A 21565-nucleotide genomic window follows, 5' to 3' on the forward strand; every position below is an offset into this window, starting at 1 on the left:
ACTTGGTAAAGGGTGGAAGGCTCGGCCTTATGCCTGGTGTTTTGTTCCACTCTTTCCGCCCTAGTTTCCATCATATCGGTGTTATGTTCCCGGATTTTGCGTTCCTTACGCGGTTGGGTGATAATGGGAACCCCTTGACAGCTCGCCTTGAATAAAACTCCTCCAGCATGGCCCAACATTGGTTTTACCATTCGCCACCTAGCCTTTTCGTTCCCTTGGGTTCTGCAGACTCAAGGGTCATATTTATTTTAACCCCCCTGGGCCAGTGCTCCTCTGAGTGTTGGTCCAACTGAGCGATGTCCGAGGCTACCAGGGGCAACTCTGGGCTGGCTTACCCGACGTCTTGCTCATCCGGTGTGCCCTGAGAACGAGATATGTGCAGCTCCTATCGGGATTTGTCGGCACATCTGGGTGGCTTTGCTGGTCTTGTTTTACCATTGTCGAAATGTCTTGTAACCGGGATTCCAAGTCTGATCGGGTCTTCCCGCTAGAAGGAATATCCTTCATTGACCGTGAGAGCTTGTCATGGGCTAAGTTGGGACACCCCTGCAGGGATTTAAACTTTTGAAAGCCGTGCCCGCGGTTATGGGCAGATGGGAATTTGTTAACGTCCGATTGTAGAAAACCTGAAGTTGACCTTATTTAAAATGCATCAACCGCGTGTGTAACCGTGATGGTCTCTTTCCGGCGGAGTCCGGGAAGTGAACACGGTGTTGGAGTTATGCTTGACGTAGGTTGTTTTAGGATCACTTCTTGATCATACTTTTATCGACCGTGCTTTGCCTTCTCTTCTCGCTCTCATTTTCGTATGTTAGCCACCATATATGCTAGTCGCTTGCTGCAGCTCCACCTCATACCTTTACCTTACCCATAAGCTTAAATAGTCTTGATCGCAAGGGTGCGAGATTGCTGAGTCCCCGTGGCTCACAGATACTTCCAAAACCAGCTTGCAGGTGCCGATGAGTCCATGAAGATGACGCAACCAAGCTCAGGAGGAGCTCGATGAAGATCTTATCCTTTGTGTCATTTCGTTCTAGTTGATCAGTAGTGGAGCCCAGTTGGGGTCGATCGGGGACCTTTGTCGCATTTGGGGTTCTTCCTTTATTTTGGTTCCGTAGTCGGACCTTGATTGTATTTGGTTGATGTAATGCTTTATTCATGTAATTGTGTGAAGTGGCGATAGTAAGCCAACTATGTATCTTTTTCCCTTTATGTATTACATGGGTTGTGTGAAGATTACCTCACTTGCGACATTGCTTTCAATGCGGTTATGCCTCTAAGTCGTGCTTCGACACGTGGGAGATATAGCCGCATCGAGGGCGTTACAAGTTGGTAATCAGAGCCTTCCCCGACCTTAGGAGCCCCCACTGATTGATCGTTTTTAGCAGCCGTTGTTGAGTCTAGAAAAATGTTTTGAGTCATTTAGGAATTATATATCGGAGAGTTTAGGAATTCTTTTTACTCCCCAGTCTCCTCATCGCTCTGGTAAGGCATCCTGACGTAGAGTTTTGACTCTTCTCTTCTCAAATTTCACTAAAAAAAAGTTAGGATCACGGGGGTATCTTGGAATCGTTCCGATGGTTTTGTGACGAGAACATTGTCTTGGTGCCTCCTGTCAGGGGTTTCGTGGAAGTGTCCTGGGGAGTTGAGCTCTGAGGTGTTGTCGTCACAATTTTATCGTTGCAGTTCTGGAATACCTGAGTTTAGTTTCGCCGACATCGAAAATCTGTCTTATGCAGTTGTTGGTGAGATAACCTCGACGCCACCCAGTACTGGGGCGGGAGTTCGGGAGTATCGCCATAACTTGTATAACGGATGCTTTTCGAAGGTTGAGGTAGATGATTTCCGAAGGTTTCTTGGTTATGTGTTGAAGGATGGATACAGCTGGATGTAGGATTTGCTAGATTTGGGTGAGATATTATGCTTCCCCTGTATCCCCAACACCTGATTGCATAACCGGAAAATTTCTGGAGTTTCATAGGTGGGAATTCAAGTAGCTCTTAGGATATCTTTCCGACAGATGTATGATATGAAATTGGGGTTCGACATCTAGTGGTCCGCCTATTCACGGTCGGTTTTATAGTGGTCTCGTTGTGTCTTAAAGAGTCCTTGGCTATGCCGACTCGGGGACGCTTCGTATGTCATGTGTACTGCCTTGTACATGATGGTGCTGTACGATCGAGCCCGTGTAGGCCCCACCACGAAAACTTCGGACGAAATCTCTATCATATGTTTGTTCCGGCTTATCTCACAAGCCAATCCTTTGTTTTGTTTTGAGTTGTGGTATTCGAGTTGCTTCGAAGTCAAGTGTTGATTCCATACCTTTCCTAAGCGGTGTTCTCATATTTCTATGTGAATACTAATCCTTCATGATAATCGAGATTGTCATGTCAATCCTTTTCAACCATCGTGTTTTCTCTTCAAGTGGATCCGATCCTTTTCAACATCCGCAAGATCAACTCAAGCTTTCTCAACGGTGTTTGTTTCATTCGTCCCAAGTTGTCTTTGTTTTCCCGCCCACCCACCCTTTTTCTTCAAGGATTCAGATTTCTTAATCAAGTATCTTTTTTATTGATGTGAAGTCTCTCCATTCTTTTTCGTCAATGTTCTTATCCGTTGATTCTCAGGAAGATACTAACGGAGCTTCAAGTTCATCACTCTTCGTTTTTTCTTCTTCTTTGGTGGATTCAAGTCAAGCTTTGTCGATCATATTCCTTTCATTGTTTCAAATGCTTTCCATGCCGTTGCACCTCTTAATCATCCACCTCTTGCTATTTTGTATCTGGAGTGCTGAAGATATATCAGAAGATTCATGCTTCTACTCTTAATCCGTTCAACCTATTTCGAGGATGTTATCTCATTCAAGCCATTTAATTCAACCAGCGCAATCTTTCTTCAAATCATCTCAATGGTGTATCTTGAGTGGGCCCTAACCCACAGGTTTTTCCCAGGATCTTACCTGACTCTTCTAATTCTCCCGGAGCTTTTCAAATTCATCTCAAAGTTTGACGTAAGTATGATTTGTCATCAGTCAAATGTCTTTCTCTAAGATCTCTCAAATCCTTTTTTTTCATTGTTGGATCAACCTTTCTAATTGTCATTCCGGAGTGCCTCAGCAATTCATGTTGGTGTTTCTCATCGTCATTCTCGGATTTTGAAGACCAAAGAAGAGTTTTTCCTCCATATCTTACCCCATTCTCTTCATGTTTCATGGTTCTAGCTTTTGCCATCCTTTCATAATTGTTTTCGAATGTGAGATTTCTTTTCACCCATCCGGAGCAATTCAAGAGTCTTCTCAGTTTGATTACCCAGAGTCCATCATTTCAGGTTTATTCATTCTCACCTGTCAGTTATCATTCTCCTATTTAACCGGTCCTTCGTTCTAGTGATCTTCAATCAGTTCGTGATCCCTTCGTTCTCATGTATCTAAATTCTCTCAAGTGTCTTCGTTCATGTCACAATTCTTCCCGGTGTTTCTTTACCTTTTCTTCGTTCATTTCCAATTAATACGGTGGTTCGTTCAAGATCTCTTCCTTGGTTATCATATCAATTCATTCGTTCTTCCAAACCCTCCAGGTGGTTCGTTCTATACCTTCCCAAGTTGGCGCGATATCTACCTTAATCCTTTCTACAAGAATAAGTAGTATGCCAAATCCGTTGTTTGTCATCAATTTAAATTGGTGAAGGATACGCATAACGTAATTCTTGTTCTTGTTCATCCAAGTGATTAATTCCTTATTTCGAAGGTTCATCAAATTCCTGATTTCAATTGTGTCATCTTCTCTTTTTCCCAGAGTTCCAAGCTCTCGCAATTTTATCATCACGGAGATCCATCTAAATCATTACAAGGCTTCACCTTGTGTTTTCAACTTCTTTTTCCTTCCGTTTGATCATCTTTTGTTACCGGAGTTCTTCATGGAGGTTCTACGTGATGGCTCATCAAGGATTTAATTCCTTCTCGAAGTGTTCATTGAGATTCTTTTCAGATGAGCTCAAGTTTTCTTCATCTTGCAATCCGGAGTGCAATTCTTTTTGCCTTATCTTTTGAGGTGGTGTTATGTCATTGTTGACAATTTCCCTTCATGTTTCATGATTCAAAACTTGTCAGGAATGAGATATTTTAAATCCATCAATCTCGTCATTGGAGTTATCTTGGGTTATATTCCACCTAAAGCCTTCCCTGAGGATTGTTGCTATCCATGGTGCTCATAAATGACCCAAGTTTTTCATTTATCCTCCTGGTGAAGTAAGTTTCTCGTCTCCTTGTTCTTATCAATCCAATCTTATTTTCGCTAGTGGCAGAATTTCACCTCAAGATTTCGAGATGTTTTCCATAAGCCCACAACAAAGATTACTCTTTTCGTTGTTGGTTTTCCAACAACTCTGTTCGACCCTTCTCCTAAAGATGCTTTTCAAGCTCATTTGAGGTAAAGATGTTCTTTTCTCCTTCGTTCTTTTGATTACATTCTTACATTTGTTCTGGAGGCATTGTGATGTCGCTATATTCGACCCATCATCTTGTGTTGTCAAGATCATGTTCAATTCCGTCCATTTGCAATTGGAGTGCTGTCCAAATTATATCATTCTTTTTCCTTCTCTATCTTGTTTTAACCGGAGTGTGGTGGCTATCATCCCTCTTCTAACCGGAGTCTCATCCAAGTGCTTTCATTTTGCCAAGTTCATATTATTGTCTTCCATTTCCAACCGGAGTGTTGTCGTTATTGATCCTTATTGTTCCTCGTACATCTCATTTTTAACTGGAGTGTTGTGCCCTTTTGCTCAAGTTCTTTTGCCTTATCAAGACTTGCAACTATTTTCAACCAGAGTGCTGTCTGAGATCTTTCTTACCCTTTGTTCCATTCATTCAATAGTTCCGGAGGTAGTGTGTTGTGATTTCATCAAGTATCTTCTAATCTTATCAAGTTCTGATTCAATTCTTTTTCTTTTCAATCGGAGTGCTGCCCGAAGTTGTTCTCCCTTGTTCCTCTTTTCTAACGGAGTGTTTTTAGCTTCGTCATCTCCATTGTATTCTTTTCTCGAAATGACTTAACCTTTTCAAGGTTCTTTGGTTTCACTCGTTCGTCAAAGAAGCAACTTAGTTTTACCTATTCTCTTTCCCTTCCGTTTTTCCCTCCGGTGCCATTCTAGATCTCGGGACGAGATCCTGTCGTAGTGGTGGAGTGTTGTAACGCCCCGAGACCGATGTGCCAGGTGTCCTCCAGTTATTCACCGGCGTTGCCATGTCATTTGCTTGCGTGTTGCTTTTCATCATGCCATCATGTGCATTGCATCATCATGTTTTCGAAACTTGCATCCGTCCGGGTTCCCCCAGTTCCGTCCGTTGTCCGTTCTGAGCCCAGACACACTTGCACGCGCCCGCAGCATGTCCGAAATATTATTTTATAAGTGGCCGGAAAATGTTCTCAGAATGGGATGAGAGTTGACGTGTGGTCTTATTTTAGTGTAGCTAGACCACATGTCAAGTTTCATCGCATTCGAAGTTTGTTTGATGCCCCAACGGTTAACTATAGCGGCAATATAGCCGGTCAAACATCGGATGTTTTCGGTCTCCGGAAACAGTTGCCGGGCTGCACTCCTCCCCTCTCATCTCAGTCCAACCCATTTTTCACAACCCACCTGCAGCCCACCTAGTCCATCCTCCTTCCCCTCTTCGCTTCTGGAGTTGTCCGATGCGACCGATCGGTCCGAAACCCTCTCTGCACAGTGCATCGAACCCCTCACGTGCGCGTCCAAAATTGTCCCGGACCCGACCCGGACTGTCGCTACCGTTGTGTCCGGATCATCCCCAAACGTCTAGAAAACGTCACCATTTTCTTATTTGGACTTCCTAGCTATTTTATTCACGATCGTTCGATTGCGATCGGAGGGACGTTATACCCCTAAGTCTAACCCACCTACTATATATAGCTAGTCTAACCCTAGACCAAATCCCTAATTTCTAGGGATCCATCCCACCGCCGCCACTCTCTTCATCGGATTCCACACCAAACCACTCTCGATCCAAAATTCCTCCCAGTCTCATTTTCCCCAACGAGCCAATCACCACAGCCCCGCCTGACCAACCCCTCGTCCCCGTACGCCGTCCTCCTTCGTGCCCGATCTGGACGCCCGCAGCTCCCATGCGCTCCCCTGCCCGAGCAGCCTCCACGCCGACCCCATCGCCCTCCTCCCGTGCTTCCGCGCGCTGCCGCAATCAGCAGCACCACCGGAGTTCCCCTTGCCGTCGGGCACCACCACCAGCGCCGGTCGCCGCCGTCCCGTTCATATTCCAGCGAGGTGAGGAACCGAGCTCCATCCGCCGCAGCGCCCTGCATCACCCGAAGCCGCCCCTGTGCTCCCGTCGAACCTGCAGCCAACACCTCGTTCTACAGCCATGGCGCCGCCGGCCTCTCTCGCGCCGCTGTGCCTCCTCTTCATCGAACCAGAAGGTTCACGTCGTGACCTGCTGCCTCCCTTCCCCTGCTGCCTCCTTTCCCTCCTCCTCCTTCTCTATTATCTCTCTGCTCTCAAACTCTCCTCTGTACCCGCAGGGAACGGCATTGCCGCTGTTGTAGTTCCGTCCATAGCCGGATCTGGTGCCACCGCACCTGCAGGTCGTCGCCTTGACAAGCTCCGCCGCCTGACTTCGGAACGGCCAGGTTCGGCCGGCCTCCGTCAGCTTCGCCATGCACCAAGTTCGTCGTCGTCGTCCGAAGCCTCGCTGCCGGCCTCTACTTCTTCTGATTCGAGCGCGAGGAAGAGCAAGGCGTGTCCCTCGTTGACCCTCTGGTTCGACGACCGCCCAAGCCAACGCACGCGTCGAACTCTGTCCTACCGCGTGGGCCGCTTCCAGCGCCCCTGGCCTGCCTCCTACGCGCCTCCAGGCCCAGCGTGCCCCTTCGCGGCCTGCCAGGCCTCTCGTTCTACTGGGCCAGGCCCATGGCCAAAGTGAGCAGCCCCTCCAACACCCCCTTTCCTGTGCACTGTTGGGCCAGCCAGTAGATTCGGCCCAGTGTGATTTTTTTCCAGATCTGTGTATTTATCTATTATCCAGAGTACTGCAGTTTTACAGAAAAACCCTCCATGTTCATGCATTTAATATCTCACAAACCGTGCATCGGATTAAAATAAGTTATATATGAAACTTGCTTAGAATTTTGTGTAGTTTCATAATATGCCACTTTCATCTATGTTTAAAATGTTTAAAATGATGTTTGTTTAAATTTGCCCCTATGCCATGTTAAGATGCTTTAATTCATAACTAATCAACCGTAGCTTGGAATCTAATAATCTTTATATGTAAATGGGGTAGAAAAATGCCTAGTTTAACATGGTGGCATCACTTTGCATGTTTAATAACTCTAAAATTGTGTTTAGGGCAGATCAGTACCATAACCAAGATATGCATATGGGGGTTTACCGGAATTGTTGTTCGTTGCTTCCGGCCTCATTTAACCTTGACTAGATAGGTAGTTTTACTTTGCTTCACCCTCTTGCCATGTTTAACAACATTTAATATTGTTGGGTACATAAACGAGATCGAACTAAATAACTTGAATGTGGTGTTTCGTCGATATGCAACGGAGTTGCATATTGAGCTCCATTTAATTTGTAGGATTGTTTGTGCATTTTGCCATGCCATGCCTCATTAAACCGGACATGCATCATACTTGATTGTGCATCATGCCATGATTATGTGGTGGTTGTTTACTATATTGTTTGCTTTCTTTCCGGTGTTGCTTCTTCGGGTTAGTTCCGGTAACGTTGCGTTTGTGAGGATCCGTTGGCTACGTCCATTTATCTTCTTCATGGACTCGTTCTTCTTCCTTGCGGGATTTCAGGCAAGATGACCATACCCTCGAAATCACTTCTATCTTTGCTTGCTAGATGTTCGCTCTTTTGCTATGCCTATGCTGCGATACCTACCACTTGCTTATCATGCCACCCATATTGTTGAACCCAACCTCTAACCCACCTTGTCCTAGCAAACCGTTGATTGGTTATGTTACCGCTTTGCTCAGCCCCTCTTATAGCGTTGTTAGTTGCAGGTGAAGATTGAAGTTTGTTCCTTGTTGGAACATGGAGATGTTGTTCCTTGTTGGAACATGTTTTACTTGTTGGGATATCACAATATATCTTATCTAATTAATGCATCTATATACTTGGTAAAGGGTGGAAGGCTCGGCCTTATGCCTGGTGTTTTGTTCCACTCTTTCCGCCCTAGTTTCCATCATATCGGTGTTATGTTCCCGGATTTTGCGTTCCTTACGCGGTTGGGTGATAATGGGAACCCCTTGACAGCTCGCCTTGAATAAAACTCCTCCAGCATGGCCCAACATTGGTTTTACCATTCGCCACCTAGCCTTTTCTTTCCCTTGGGTTCTGCAGACTCAAGGGTCATATTTATTTTAACCCCCCTGGGCCAGTGCTCCTCTGAGTGTTGGTCCAACTGAGCGATGTCCGAGGCTACCAGGGGCAACTCTGGGCTGGCTTACCCGACGTCTTGCTCATCCGCTGTGCCCTGAGAATGAGATATGTGCAGCTCCTATCGGGATTTGTCGGCACATCTGGGTGGCTTTGCTGGTCTTGTTTTACCATTGTCGAAATGTCTTGTAACCGGGATTCCAAGTCTGATCGGGTCTTCCCGCTAGAAGGAATATCCTTCGTTGACCGTGAGAGCTTGTCATGGGCTAAGTTGGGACACCCCTGCAGGGATTTGAACTTTCAAAAGCCGTGCCCGCGGTTATGGGCAGATGGGAATTTGTTAACGTCCGGTTGTAGAAAACCTGAAGTTGACCTTATTTAAAATGCATCAACCGCGTGTGTAACCGTGATGGTCTCTTTCCGGCGGAGTCCGGGAAGTGAACACGGTGTTGGAGTTATGCTTGACGTAGGTTGTTTTAGGATCACTTCTTGATCATACTTTTATCGACCGTGCTTTGCCTTCTCTTCTCGCTCTCATTTGCGTATGTTAGCCACCATATATGCTAGTCGCTTGCTGCAGCTACACCTCATACCTTTACCTTACCCATAAACTTAAATAGTCTTGATCGCGAGGGTGCGAGATTGCTGAGTCCCCGTGGCTCACAGATACTTCCAAAACCAGCTTGCAGGTGCCGATGAGTCCGTGCAGATGACGCAAGCAAGCTCAGGAGGAGCTCGATGAAGATCTTATCCTTTATGTCGTTTCGTTCTAGTTGATCAGTAGTGGAGCCCAGTTGGGGTCGATCGGGGACCTTTGTCGCATTTGGGGTTCTTCCTTTATTTTGGTTCCGTAGTCGGACCTTGATTGTATTTGGTTGATGTAATGCTTTATTCATGTAATTGTGTGAAGTGGCGATTGTAAGCCAACTATGTATCTTTTTCCCTTTATGTATTACATGGGTTGTGTGAAGATTACCTCACTTGCAACATTGCTTTCAATGCGGTTATGCCTCTAAGTCGTGCTTCGACACGTGGGAGATATAGCCGCATCGAGGGCGTTACAAGTATAAGGATAAAGACGAATAATATTTTACATTATAATATATATAGTGCATATTTTAAATATAGTTGAAACACAGTGATTAGTTATAAAAAATAGTCTGTAGAATGTAAGGTTGATAATAGATTAAGATTATATAATTTTGTGTGTTATTATAATCAGTAGAATAATTAAATTGAGTGTACATTTATTTGATGTTTAAATACGGTAATTACTGTATTGTGATAAAATAATAAGAGGTATAAATAATTTATCTACTGTACGGATATAGAAACATTAGAATAAGTTTTTCTCATAATTAATTATAAGTTTATAGTATATAAATATAATTGTAAAAAATCCTCGCAGGGGGTGAACATGCATTCTATGCTCGTGTTGTGAGGTAAGTAATATTGATCTTATTAAAGGAGTGAGGACTTAAAAATTAGCGCCGCATTTGATGTGACCTTAGATAAACCTACAACCTCTGATACAGCACAAGGCGGAGCTTGTGTGCTCGAGGCAGGTGCGGACATGGATGAGGAGAAACTACAGGAGCTTCTCCTTCTTTGGGACAGGACATCAACAAGCATGCTCAGCACGGACTACAGGAAGTATGCAAGCACCAAAATGGCATTGTCTTTGACAGAGCAACTCCATGTGCTACGGTCGTGGTTGCCAAAATGGAAAAGCAATGTAGAGTGCGGAGCATGGGCAGGCTCAAAGGCGAACCCACCACCTTGCTCGGACGTTTAGTTAGTTCAACGGAATGAGTGGTTAGTTATGTAGGTGATCCTAAGGGTGTGCACTCTTGCAAGTAATACATTGTAAGAATGGTATGGGAAAAAAATGAACAGCAGAAATCAAGCTTTGTGAAGGACCGGGACACGACAGGCAGCGAGCATATGGATCTAATTAAATCTAAATAGGAAGGATGAAGTGCATAAGTGCTGGAAAAAACACCTGGTAGCAGGTAATAACCAGTCAAGGACACAAGGAAAATGAAGTAAGGATGATACTATCTGTTCTGAATATTAAGACTTCATAGCTTTTAATCCCTAATGCTTGTACTGACACAGAGAGAAGAGGAAAACAAGGCTTGAATGATGTAGTGTTGCAGCTAATCAACTGGAAAAATTAGTATGTCTGGCAATGTGAGATAAACCAATAAAGGAGAACCATTTTTAGATCATCAAGCCCAGCAGTAAATAAAAATCACAAGCAAACACACATAATATAGTAACAACAGTAAGATCTAGATAAAGCAGGATATCCCACCGGCATTTACGGAGAGCAGAAAGTGTCATGCGAAGGAGGATAAGGTAGGAGGGGATAAAGGTGATATTTACAATGCATAGTAGCTGGTCTTTCTAACGGCTTAGATAGAGGAATTGTTATGGCAGTGGCTTGACATATGTTTGTAGGTGTCAAAGCCTTGCCTTACAAAGGCGCACAAAATATATTAAGTGCATGTCCAAAAGTGTGCTGAGTTGACGACCTTCAAATCTGCTGTCTAGATCGTTCTTGCGGTGCAGCAAAGTCGAAATCTCTCGTCAGCAACACAACCATCCAGTGGTAAACGTAGCTTGATAAGTAGATAGAACGCAGAAGTAGCCCTGAGGAGAACAGAAAGCACAAGCTTTGTATGATTACATATCATCTACCATGGTAACATGAAAAAGCGAACAGAAAGCACGCTAGTCATACCGTATGTACATATCTAGTGTAGTTCATGGAAGAACTACTGTCTTGCCTTCTTTGGAGCGCCAGTCCCCTTTGCAGCAGGGTTTGCCCTGAGTTTTGTCCATTGGCAAAGTGAAGAGGCGTCTTAGCAAGTCTAATTGCATTGAAAAGGACCCAAGACATAGAATGCAATAAAAACAACAAGGTCATAAAGATTAGGCAGATGAAATGGACGATGCCATAAACAAGCAGAAAGGAAACCAAACGCTAACACACAGCTAATTCCACTGTATGGTTAATCAACTCGAGTTCACGAATCAAGTTATCTTGCATGGGACAAGGAAAATGGCATGTGCATGTAGTAATGTAAAGTAAGGAAAATGAAGTCACATTCTATGCTAAAGGCACTGAATATAACAATTGTGAATTTTAACCTTTTGGTTATAGACTGGACAACAGGAACGCCCTTTGAATCCTCAGCAGCTGCAGCTCCGGTTTCCTCGCCAATCTGTTTAGTTTAGCAGCATTAAATTCTATTGAAAATGAAGCTTTGTCTGCACATAAGCAGAAACATATTTGCATAGTAAAAATGGCCACAAACATTTGTCACAGATGTAGGCTGATCAGCTTTTCCAGCAGAAGCATCGCCTTCAGCCTGGGGATCTACATTTGTAGTTGAGTTAGATAGGGTGGCGTCCTGACACTGCAGTGGTCCAGCAAGGAGCTTGCGGCGAGCGTTCTTAGGACACGGTGATTTGCTATAAAAAAACAGTTATTTGTAGGAGAACACACTGAATTTTCAAGATGCATGACATGGCAAAGACAATGACAATACCTGGGTGTTTTAGGCTTTATACCATGTCCTTTTCCTTTGAACGCAAATATAGGAGTGTTCATCTGCCAAACAAACAGTGCAGGAGTCAAACGACTGAAAGGAAATTTGAGAAAGAGAATCAGTAGCAGATATACCTCATTGGGAGGCAACATGACAAGCGTAGACGATCCTGTAGGGTAAGAAGTGAGGATAGGCATGGTCATGCCTGAGCTATCAGCAGAAGATGATGCACCAGATGCATGTGACGCACCAGCAATTCCCAAGGGCACAAGATTGGGTTTAAAGGCTTCAGCAATCCTGCTAACTTGAAAGGACAGCTGGGTGCTTGAAGGCTGGAAGCTCTTCGTGGAGATAGTGACGACAAGGGTAAACTTTCGGGTAACAAGACGGGAAATTTCAACAGGAAAACCTACATCAGCACCTCCTATCTGGGCAAGATCAAGTGCACTTGTAAAACCTGGGTACTTGCGGTAGATCAAAGTCATGAGTGGCCTGCCAACAGCATTCTTTGCAGCCCTATCAAAGAACATAAATTCCGCCTCATCTACACCATCGCTTCCAAATGTGCATAGACAGTACCTAGACATTGCAAGGCAAACGGATTGAGAAATAATTTACCAGATAAACCAGAACAGAAGCTCTCATGGGAAAAGCACTCATGAAGGATCTGCTGTGACAGAAGAGCACGTGTTGTCTGAGCATCGATACTGTCTGCCACATGTATATGTTGTTTTATGGCAATCCCTGCATGAGAGAAACCACCAGTGATTGTCGGTGCCCTGACCTGTAATATTAACCTTGACCACGAACTGTTTTTTCTTCGTTGATGAGAAACACAAGCGCAGTGAGAAGCAAGTAAAAAACACAGCAGGAACATCACAAGGGAAATGAAGGGAAGGAGAGAATACCATATTATCAAACAAGTCAAGAGAAAGCAGCTCCCGAACGCTCATTTCAATAGGAGGTTCATGAACAGGCGTGCCAACCACTGCCTGTTCTCCTAGGATGTGAGCAGTGACAACAGCAAGACCTTCTGGGAGGCTGGATGAAGAACAGTCAATTGAATCAGGAATGGAACATCTGTAAAGATCTTCACGAATGATAATGTCATAAAAGGAGAAAATACCTAGCACGAAAGACATTAATCTCTGGCAAGTCCTCATTAATATACCAGCGGTAAGCAGAGCTACCACCCAGTCCCTTCAGGCCTGTTGAGATAGGTAAGTAAAAATCTGTATTAAGGTGGCAGAGGACGCAATACGACAAGCAAGGTGCAAGCGAAAGAATTACCTCGGTATATTTTTGGCAATGTCCCTACGAAGATAGCGACAACAACTCCTATTTCACTTGCAGCACGAACCTCTTCTGCTTCAAACGCACGAGCTCGAGAACCCCAGAGAACAAGGTTGATTTCATTTCCTCTATAAATCAACGCGAGCATGTTAGGAAAGGGAAAGGGCAGAGGACAAGAGGAAGAAAGAAGAAGTAAGCTAGCAACTCACAATTCATTTTGAAGAACTATAGTCCTAGTATCCGAAGGTTCGGGCTGGTACTGAGAGTGGACAACAACAATGTCTGTGACCGCAGTAATTCTACCAATGACATCTGCAAGCAACAAAACAACATTAGTATGACATTATGAAAGACCAGCAGTAAAGAGAGCATACATAAAGGAAGCATAGAATTACGAACCAAGAAAGCGAGGAGTGTGTGGGCCTGGCACAGGTATATCCGAAAAGGGCAGGAGGTTGTAAGTGCAGTATGGATAGTCTTCATCACCAGGCTGAGGGATCACGGTAGTAAAGCGAGCGAACTACATCATATATGGACTTTCAACAGCCCTCTAAGTCTGCTTGGATTGTTTGCACACGAATCTGTTTATCAAATAGACCTCACCTTCCTTTAAGACATCTCTCAGAAGTTCTGATGGCTCTGGAGGGATCTGACCATACATGTGGGTGCCCTACATATCCACATCAGTAATTAGGGCCAGAGGTCAACAACAGCAGTGTAAGCAAAGATGACACAAGTCAAAACAAACCTCTTGGTCAAGCACCACAATGCCAGTGTGCACGAGTGGGCCATCGTCAGTTGCACCTCGGTACTCCCATAGGCGAGACACCAGAACCTTCACATTCCAATACAGTTCCTTGGTATGGACCAGTGAGAGAAGGCTAAACTTTCCGCTTGACATCTGCAGTGCGGAAGCAAAAGTCAAAGTGATGAACAGATGAAGGGAAAGAAAGTTTAAATCTGATGAGGCCATTCATACATACTTACTTGATGAGGCACAAACTCAAGAGAAAGCAAAATGAGGGGATCAGGTGACAAAGAAGCATAACATGCAATCGCAAAAGTGATTTGGGCCACGAAGTTGCATAAGACAGGATGGAAGCCAAAATAAGTTAAGAACATGTAAAAACTGCAACTCTATCATAGGAAGATTATAGGAGAAACAAAACATAGATCAGCAAAATCTTATGATATATACTATAGACTATTATCGATAGCACCTAACGAATGGACTGAAAAATCTCAGGGAACACGATGTTCCTTGTCTGAGAAGTAGTCTTATCATCCTCTCCTTTGATTAAGATCTTCAGCGATTTTTTTGAAGTGACACGCGATACAGCCACATAGAGTTGCCCGTGTGTGAACACAGGTGTCTCCATATATAAACCAACATTTGAAAGAGTCTGCCCTTGACTTTTGTTAATGGTCATCGCATATGACACCCTAACAGGAAATTGACGACGATGCAAAGTGAAAGGCCATTTAGGATCCTTTGAAGTCAGGCCTATCCTTGGTATGAAAACAACATCACCTATGTTTGAACCAGTGATGACAGCCGCCTCAATAATCTTATCAGCAAGCTTTGTGACTATGAGCCTTGTGCCATTGCATAAGCATGTTGATTGGTTCAGATTCCTCAAAAGCATGATGGGAACGCCTACCTTGAGCACCAACTTATGGTACGCAAAGTTATTGACCTTAATCCCATTCAAGTACTCGACATGATAGAAAGCATCTTGATTGCGAACTGTGTCAGCAGAATTCCCTATGGCCGGTGCTAGGCGTAGGTTGGGCGATGCTAGGCGATTCGTAAGTCGCCTTCGCGGTCGTCCGATGTAAAGCATCGCGTCCGTCCGATCTGTATGTGCACGCTTCCCCCTTGCAAAGCCCGTCGGCCCGTAGTGGTCGTTGCATTGCAATGAAACAAGACGCCCCCACATGCGAACAGATCCCCACCTGTGGCTGCAAATCACGGGGGCTTCCTCCACCTCCACCTGCCCTACGAGTTTAGCTCGCCGGAGACTACAACGACCCGCGAGCGCCGCCCCTTCTCTCCACCTCCACCCCTCCACCTACTCCACCTCCCGCGATGGTGCACCACATCGCCAGAGACATGGCCTACTCCGCCATGGCTTGGAACTCTGGTGAGGGTTCCTCTATTCCCAGGCGGACAACTTCAGCTCCGGCGACCGCCCTAGATCCTAGGAGACAAGGTCCCGTGTACAGAGATCCTCCAATTGTTTTCACTCATGCACCCTCTGCCGGATCCGCTTCAAATTGGGTGAGCTTCCCCTTTCTCTGCTGCATTGACATTTCCTATGCTAATGGCTTTGTTGCTTGCCCTTGTTGCTTTGCTCATTGTTCACTGTCATTTAACACAAACTAGTGTGCAGCTGAGGTGATGTTGCTTTGAAACAAAACTAGATGTTGCTTTGATTTCAATTCAATAAGGAAAAAAGTTATGTAATGGGAAGGTTGCATTGCTTCAGATTCAGAGGGTGTGTAGCTTAACTGAATGTGTGTTAGCTATGCAACACCACTAAATGTTGCTTGCTTTCAGATTCACGGGATGTAAGCACACACTGAAAAAAAATATTGATTTCTTTAAAATTCAGAGATTACTTGTGCAAAGATAAAAATTCTGTTGTATGAAAAAAAATGCTTGCTGAATAGCAAAAAGCACTGGTAGATTATAGGGCTTGGGTATGTTATAGTGTTGTTGGCCTCTACAATTTTAGCAAGCATAAAACTCTATAAAAGGATATGTTATTTAAAGCTTGTGCATACTGCAATGAAAAAACTGGTGTTGTTCTTCACTACTACTGATGGTGTTGTCCTACTGTTGTTGCAATGATGTAGCATACCGAAGATGGGGCGGCAAATGAGGAGAGTTTTGTTCAGCAACCTTTCACAAGTCATGGTTGTGGGGATTCAAATGGTGTCCTAAACACTCATGGTGGAATGCATGATGCAGATGAGGATGATGATATTTCATCTCAGCCACTTCTGCCCTATGTTGGCATGGAATTTGACTCAATTGAAGATGCCAAAAAGTTCTATAATCACTACGCATTTGGAACGGGCTTTGGCTCACGCATAGCTTCCTCAAAAAACAGCCAGAAGAAAGGTCCACAACAACTTATCAAGAGGGTCTTCCAATGTGTGCATGCTGGCAAACCGGAGACTACATGTGAGACAAGAAGCCACTCGGAAGGAATTGCAGCAGGGGGAAGCTCATCAAGCAAGCAGGCTGGGGTTGAAATGGATGTGACAGCCAAGCGCCAGAGGAATCGGATTATGCGTTATGATTGCAAAGCTCATATGATTGTTGGCCTCAGGGGCAATAAGTGGGTTGTTACCTACCTTGTTGCACATCATACACACCCTTTGATGCAGCATGAGGAGATTGTGAGGTTCTACCGCTCACACCGCAAAATTCCAGAAGAAGATTACCAACTACTGATGACAATGCATGATGTAAACTTATCAACTACAAATTGCATGGGAATGCTTGGAATGGTCCATGGCGGAGACCGGAGGAAACTGCCATGTGTGAAGAGGGATGTTTCAAATGTGCGTTCCAAGCTGCGACAAAATCAGTCATTTCAGGACATGGATATGACGGTTGCTTACTTTAAGAGGCGTCAAGCTGAGAATGCTCAATTCTACTACACAACAGAAGTTGACAAAGAAACAAACGAAGTGACAGCTCTGTTTTTGGTGGATGGAAGGACAAGAGCATTGTACCCAAAGTACAAAGATTGTGTGTTCTTTGACACAACATTTTGCACAAATCGGTACAATCTGCCTTTCGCTCCTATTGTTGGTGTGAACAACCACTTGCAAACTGTGCTGCTAGGTTGTGCCTTGGTGCCAAATGAACAAATAGAAACTTTCAAGTGGGTGTTTCAACATTGGATGATTGCAATGAATAATGAGCACCCGTTGCACCTAATGACTGACCAGGACAAGGCAATGGAAACAACAATAAAAGATGTCTTCCCAAACACAGTGCATAGGTGCTGCAAATGGCACGTCCAGCGAAAAGCAAGGGAAATGTTGGGTAGGATCCTGAGCATGGATGAAATTTTTGAGCAGGTTTTCTATGGGGTTATCAATGATTCAGAGACGGTGGATGAGTTCGAGGAGAATTGGCAGCATATGCTGCATTGCTTTGACTTGGTTGACAACAGACATCTAAGCAACATGTGGTGTACGCGAGAGACCTGGGCTCCAGCATACTTCCGAAAGAACTTCTTCCCATTTACAAGCACTACAGGGCGATCTGAGGGTCTCAACTCCTACTTCAAGACATTTGTCAACCCTCAAGACTCTGTCTGGAGATTTGTACAACAATATGAGGTGCTCCAAGAAACAATGTTGGACCGTGAAGACAATCAAGCTTTCATAGGCCACGCAACAACTGCACCACTTTACTCAAGGTATGTGTGTGCTTTGTAGAGAGAAAAAGTTAGAACAGGGAACTTGAAAAACTCAAAATCATTGACCTTTTCATTGCAACATTCAGGTACAACTTTGAGCGCCAAGCAGTTCACTTCTATACCCGAAGCGTGTTTCTCAAGTTTCAAAAAGAGGTCATGGCATCAACAGGCTCCATCATGAACATGGCCCCTGCTCTTGACAATGCAAGCGTGAGGTTTGAGTTGCACCCAAATTACTTTGAGAACCCCCGAATATTTTCAGTGAATGTTGTGTTGGCAGAGGAGAAGTTTGAATGCAGCTGCAACTGTTTTGAGATGAATGGGATTATTTGAGCACACATCATAAGGGTAATGGTGCATCTCAATGTCCAAAAAATTCCACAAAGATACATGCTAGAGAGGTGGTCAGAAGTTGCGATAACGGCAATGAGCAGTGGTGGATGTCTCCTAGATTTTGGGCAGAGGAGATGTTGTGTTGGCAGAGGAGAAGTTTGAATGCAGCTGCAACTGTTTTGAGATGAATGGGATTATTTGTGCACACATCATAAGGGTAATGGTGCATCTCAATGTCCAAAAAATTCCACAAAGATACATGCTAGAGAGGTGGTCAGAAATCGCGACAACGGCAATGAGCAGTGGTGGATGTCTCCTAGATTTTGGGCACCCTGCAACCAACACTCTCAAGTACAACGCCTTGTGCAGAAAGTATACATGGTTGGCTTCACAAGCTTGCAGCAACAATCTTGCCTACAAAATAATGAATGATGCAGCTCACCAACTTGAGCCCCTCATAGCTGCAGCGAAGCAAGGGGCGCTCCAAGAACAACAGGAAGCAAATCAGCAGCAAGCAACGCATCAGCAACAACAAACCCCCGAGCCAACCACTGTGCCACAACCTGATGGCGATGCCATGCTCCAGAACCCCGCACGTGTTCCAAAAAAAGGGCGTCCGACTGAAAAATCAAAGAGGAGAAAGACTCTGCTTGAGCAATGGGAAGATGCACATAAGAATAAAGCTAAGAAAGATGAAAAGAAGCAAACCAAGCCCAGAGGAAAACCTGGTAAGAAGAAAGCACCTCCTTGCTCGTACTGCAACGAAGAAGGTCACGGTGTCCAAACATGCCAGTACTTGAAGGTTGTAATGGGGGTCAAAAATGTCCCTACTGTGAAGAGCAAGGTCATGCTATGCAAGAATGTCCCTACCTAAAAGCTGCAATGAAGACAGATGCTAACATGGCTAGAGCAACAGAGCTTAGGCTGTGATCAACTTCGACCAGAAAAAGAAAAAAAACTCTCTTGCTACTACACATTTGTAATATTGGTTACATAGATTAGTTTCTTGACAAAGAGAATGGTGCAATTTACATTAGAGGACAAAAAGTAGTTATTTCATCATGCATTGAGTTGTGCCTCATATAATGTTCTTCTTTTTCTGAAATTACAATTCCCCCCGTTGCTTATGATATTGTTGCTGGCTCATTGTACTTCCACCATTGTAGCTTTTATTTTGAAAGGTTTCCTTGGGACAACAATGCATGATGTTGTTGCTGGCTACTTAAACATACAAGTACATTGAAGCATCCTGTTTTAAAAGCTTTTCCATAAAAAACGTATTGGAGAAACTGTAGCAAATTTTTTTGACATGCCCGTTGCCACATAGAAAGGATGTTGCATTACATTTCCTTTTGTTTTAGTGAGATTGAAAAGTTATGAAGATGAAGAGAAACAACAGCCCGACAATCGCCCCAACCCCACCCTATTATTGCGATTATTCAACTTCGCACACGATTACATGTGTGAGTATAGTGTATTGACTTTCATTGATGATGTCGAACTTCACTATAATTACTAAATCCATATAAAAAAAGATGTGTATATATATATGATTAATAGAGATACTAGCAGATACACTGTAACTACTTGTGAGAAAAAAGATCTCAAGCCACGTACGGTCAAAGTATATCAACAATCTTCTTGAAAAGGAAAGTAAAAAACAAATAATCCTTGCATAAGCTGACAAACAATCTTGAATAGGCTTCACAAAAAACAAATCCTTGCATACAGTCACACACTGAAACATTCCTGTGAACTTCATTCAGAGTTGCATTGTGAAAAAAGTTCAGTCGAGCTGGCTAGAAGAACAAGCTCTCAACTACACTCGAGCTGGCTACAAGAACATGCTCCCAACTACACTCAAGCTAGCTACAAAAAATCGCGTCAGCAGTACTAGGCCACCACCGCCATGACTCCTCCTGTTGCAGAAGCTCGAAAACCCCCATCTAACGCTGAAGAAGCAGCTTCAGCTGATGCGCGGGGTCCAACTTGTTGCTTGGGTGTCTCAACAGATCTGCCGCAATGCGTTTCCAAAGGTTTGGGATGTAATCCTAGGAAGCAATAAGACAGGAAACAAGTAAAAATTTGGTCATGAAATAGATCCCAATCAAGTTGATAAGAATTACACAAAAAATATGGTTTTCTATCTAAAGAAAATACCTCGCCAAATGACAGCATAACAAGGCCATCCCAATTCTCCACGTATAAAATACTATAGTAGCCACAGTTATAGCTGAAAAAATAGAAGGTATATAGTTATAAAAATGCAAAAGCAGCTTTAGGTGAAAAAAGAGAAAAATGTCTCTAAATGCAAAATAAACACATATTCTGCTGGGATAGAAATGCTTACTGAGTTTTTTGTTGAGGGTAATCAAGTGGGGTGAATAGCGAGTAAGACTCGAGATTGTGCTTAAAAAGTGGCTCCCTCATTGCAACACTCTTGATGTTTGCGACCTGATCAAACCCGATAAAACATGGACAAACAAAATGCATAAGTGTGCGGTGTGGAAAAGCAAAAAAGAAGGAAAAGATTTGTTGCGCCAAACTCCAACAGGAGCATTACCACATTCTTAGTGATCCTGACCATCTCAAAAAGGTCTTCCGAGTTCCTGATGGAGCCAAAGATATTGAACTCCTTTTGGGTGATGTTAACAACTACTACTGCCCAGTGCTTTTTGTGTACAACCATGAAGAATAGCTGCAATGCATCAAAACAAAGCAGAACCAGAAAATAAATTTAGAAAAAAATGTAAAAAAATAGAAAAAGAATGCAAGATGGAACAAGATAAGAACTTACAGGTCAGATTTGAAATGTGATTTTGTAAGCAAGCATTCTTAAATTCTTTTTCGCACACCTTCGAATCAAACACATCTGGCTCAGCACTGAGTTTCAACTGATGGAGAAAATCACAAAACAAAAAAATATTAGAGGGCAGACCACAACTATATGATAAATCAAAAAAGCATTGAAACAACAGATAGAAAAAAGAGATTTGAACACTAACACTCATTAACACTGAGAAAACAAAAAAATTTGGCTTCTTCTTCACTGACTGGTCATAGTTGAATGTCTTCAGGTATAAGGTCATGACCTCATTGTCAATCTCCGCTCTTGGCTTTAGAGATGCATGAAAATTCTTGAGAGATGTATGGAAGCCATCTATTTCAATGAAGTCGGGCCTGTAAAAGAAAATTTGTGTTGATTTTAGATAAAAAGAGCAAGAGATATGCTCACATATCAAACTCTTTCATCTATGGAAACACAAAAAAAAGATTTCAGACAAAAATGAGTAATAGAAAAGCATCATCATATGACTGACAGAAGCTCATTTTTCTTTGGTTTTCTTGTCTTGTATCTGGTCATTACATACTGATGGTGTAAGGCATCACCGTGTGCATCAACATTAATCTTATTCATCGTTGGCACATTGTCTGGGGAGAGAGCCACCCTTTTCTTCTTTGACTGTTTACCAAGACTGTTGGACTCACCCCTGACCGTAACATTCGCCTCGATTG

At 43.7% G+C, this 21565-nt stretch overlaps 1 pseudogene; it reads left to right on the plus strand.

Moving 5' to 3' along the window:
- Window positions 1–16235: 16235 nt before the first annotated feature.
- Window positions 16236–18923, plus strand: LOC119272717 (annotated as a pseudogene).
- Window positions 18924–21565: the final 2642 nt, after the last annotated feature.

The sequence above is a fragment of the Triticum dicoccoides genome, chromosome 3A, assembly GCF_002162155.2.
Source record: "Triticum dicoccoides isolate Atlit2015 ecotype Zavitan chromosome 3A, WEW_v2.0, whole genome shotgun sequence".
Classification (NCBI taxonomy): Eukaryota; Viridiplantae; Streptophyta; class Magnoliopsida; order Poales; family Poaceae; genus Triticum; species Triticum dicoccoides.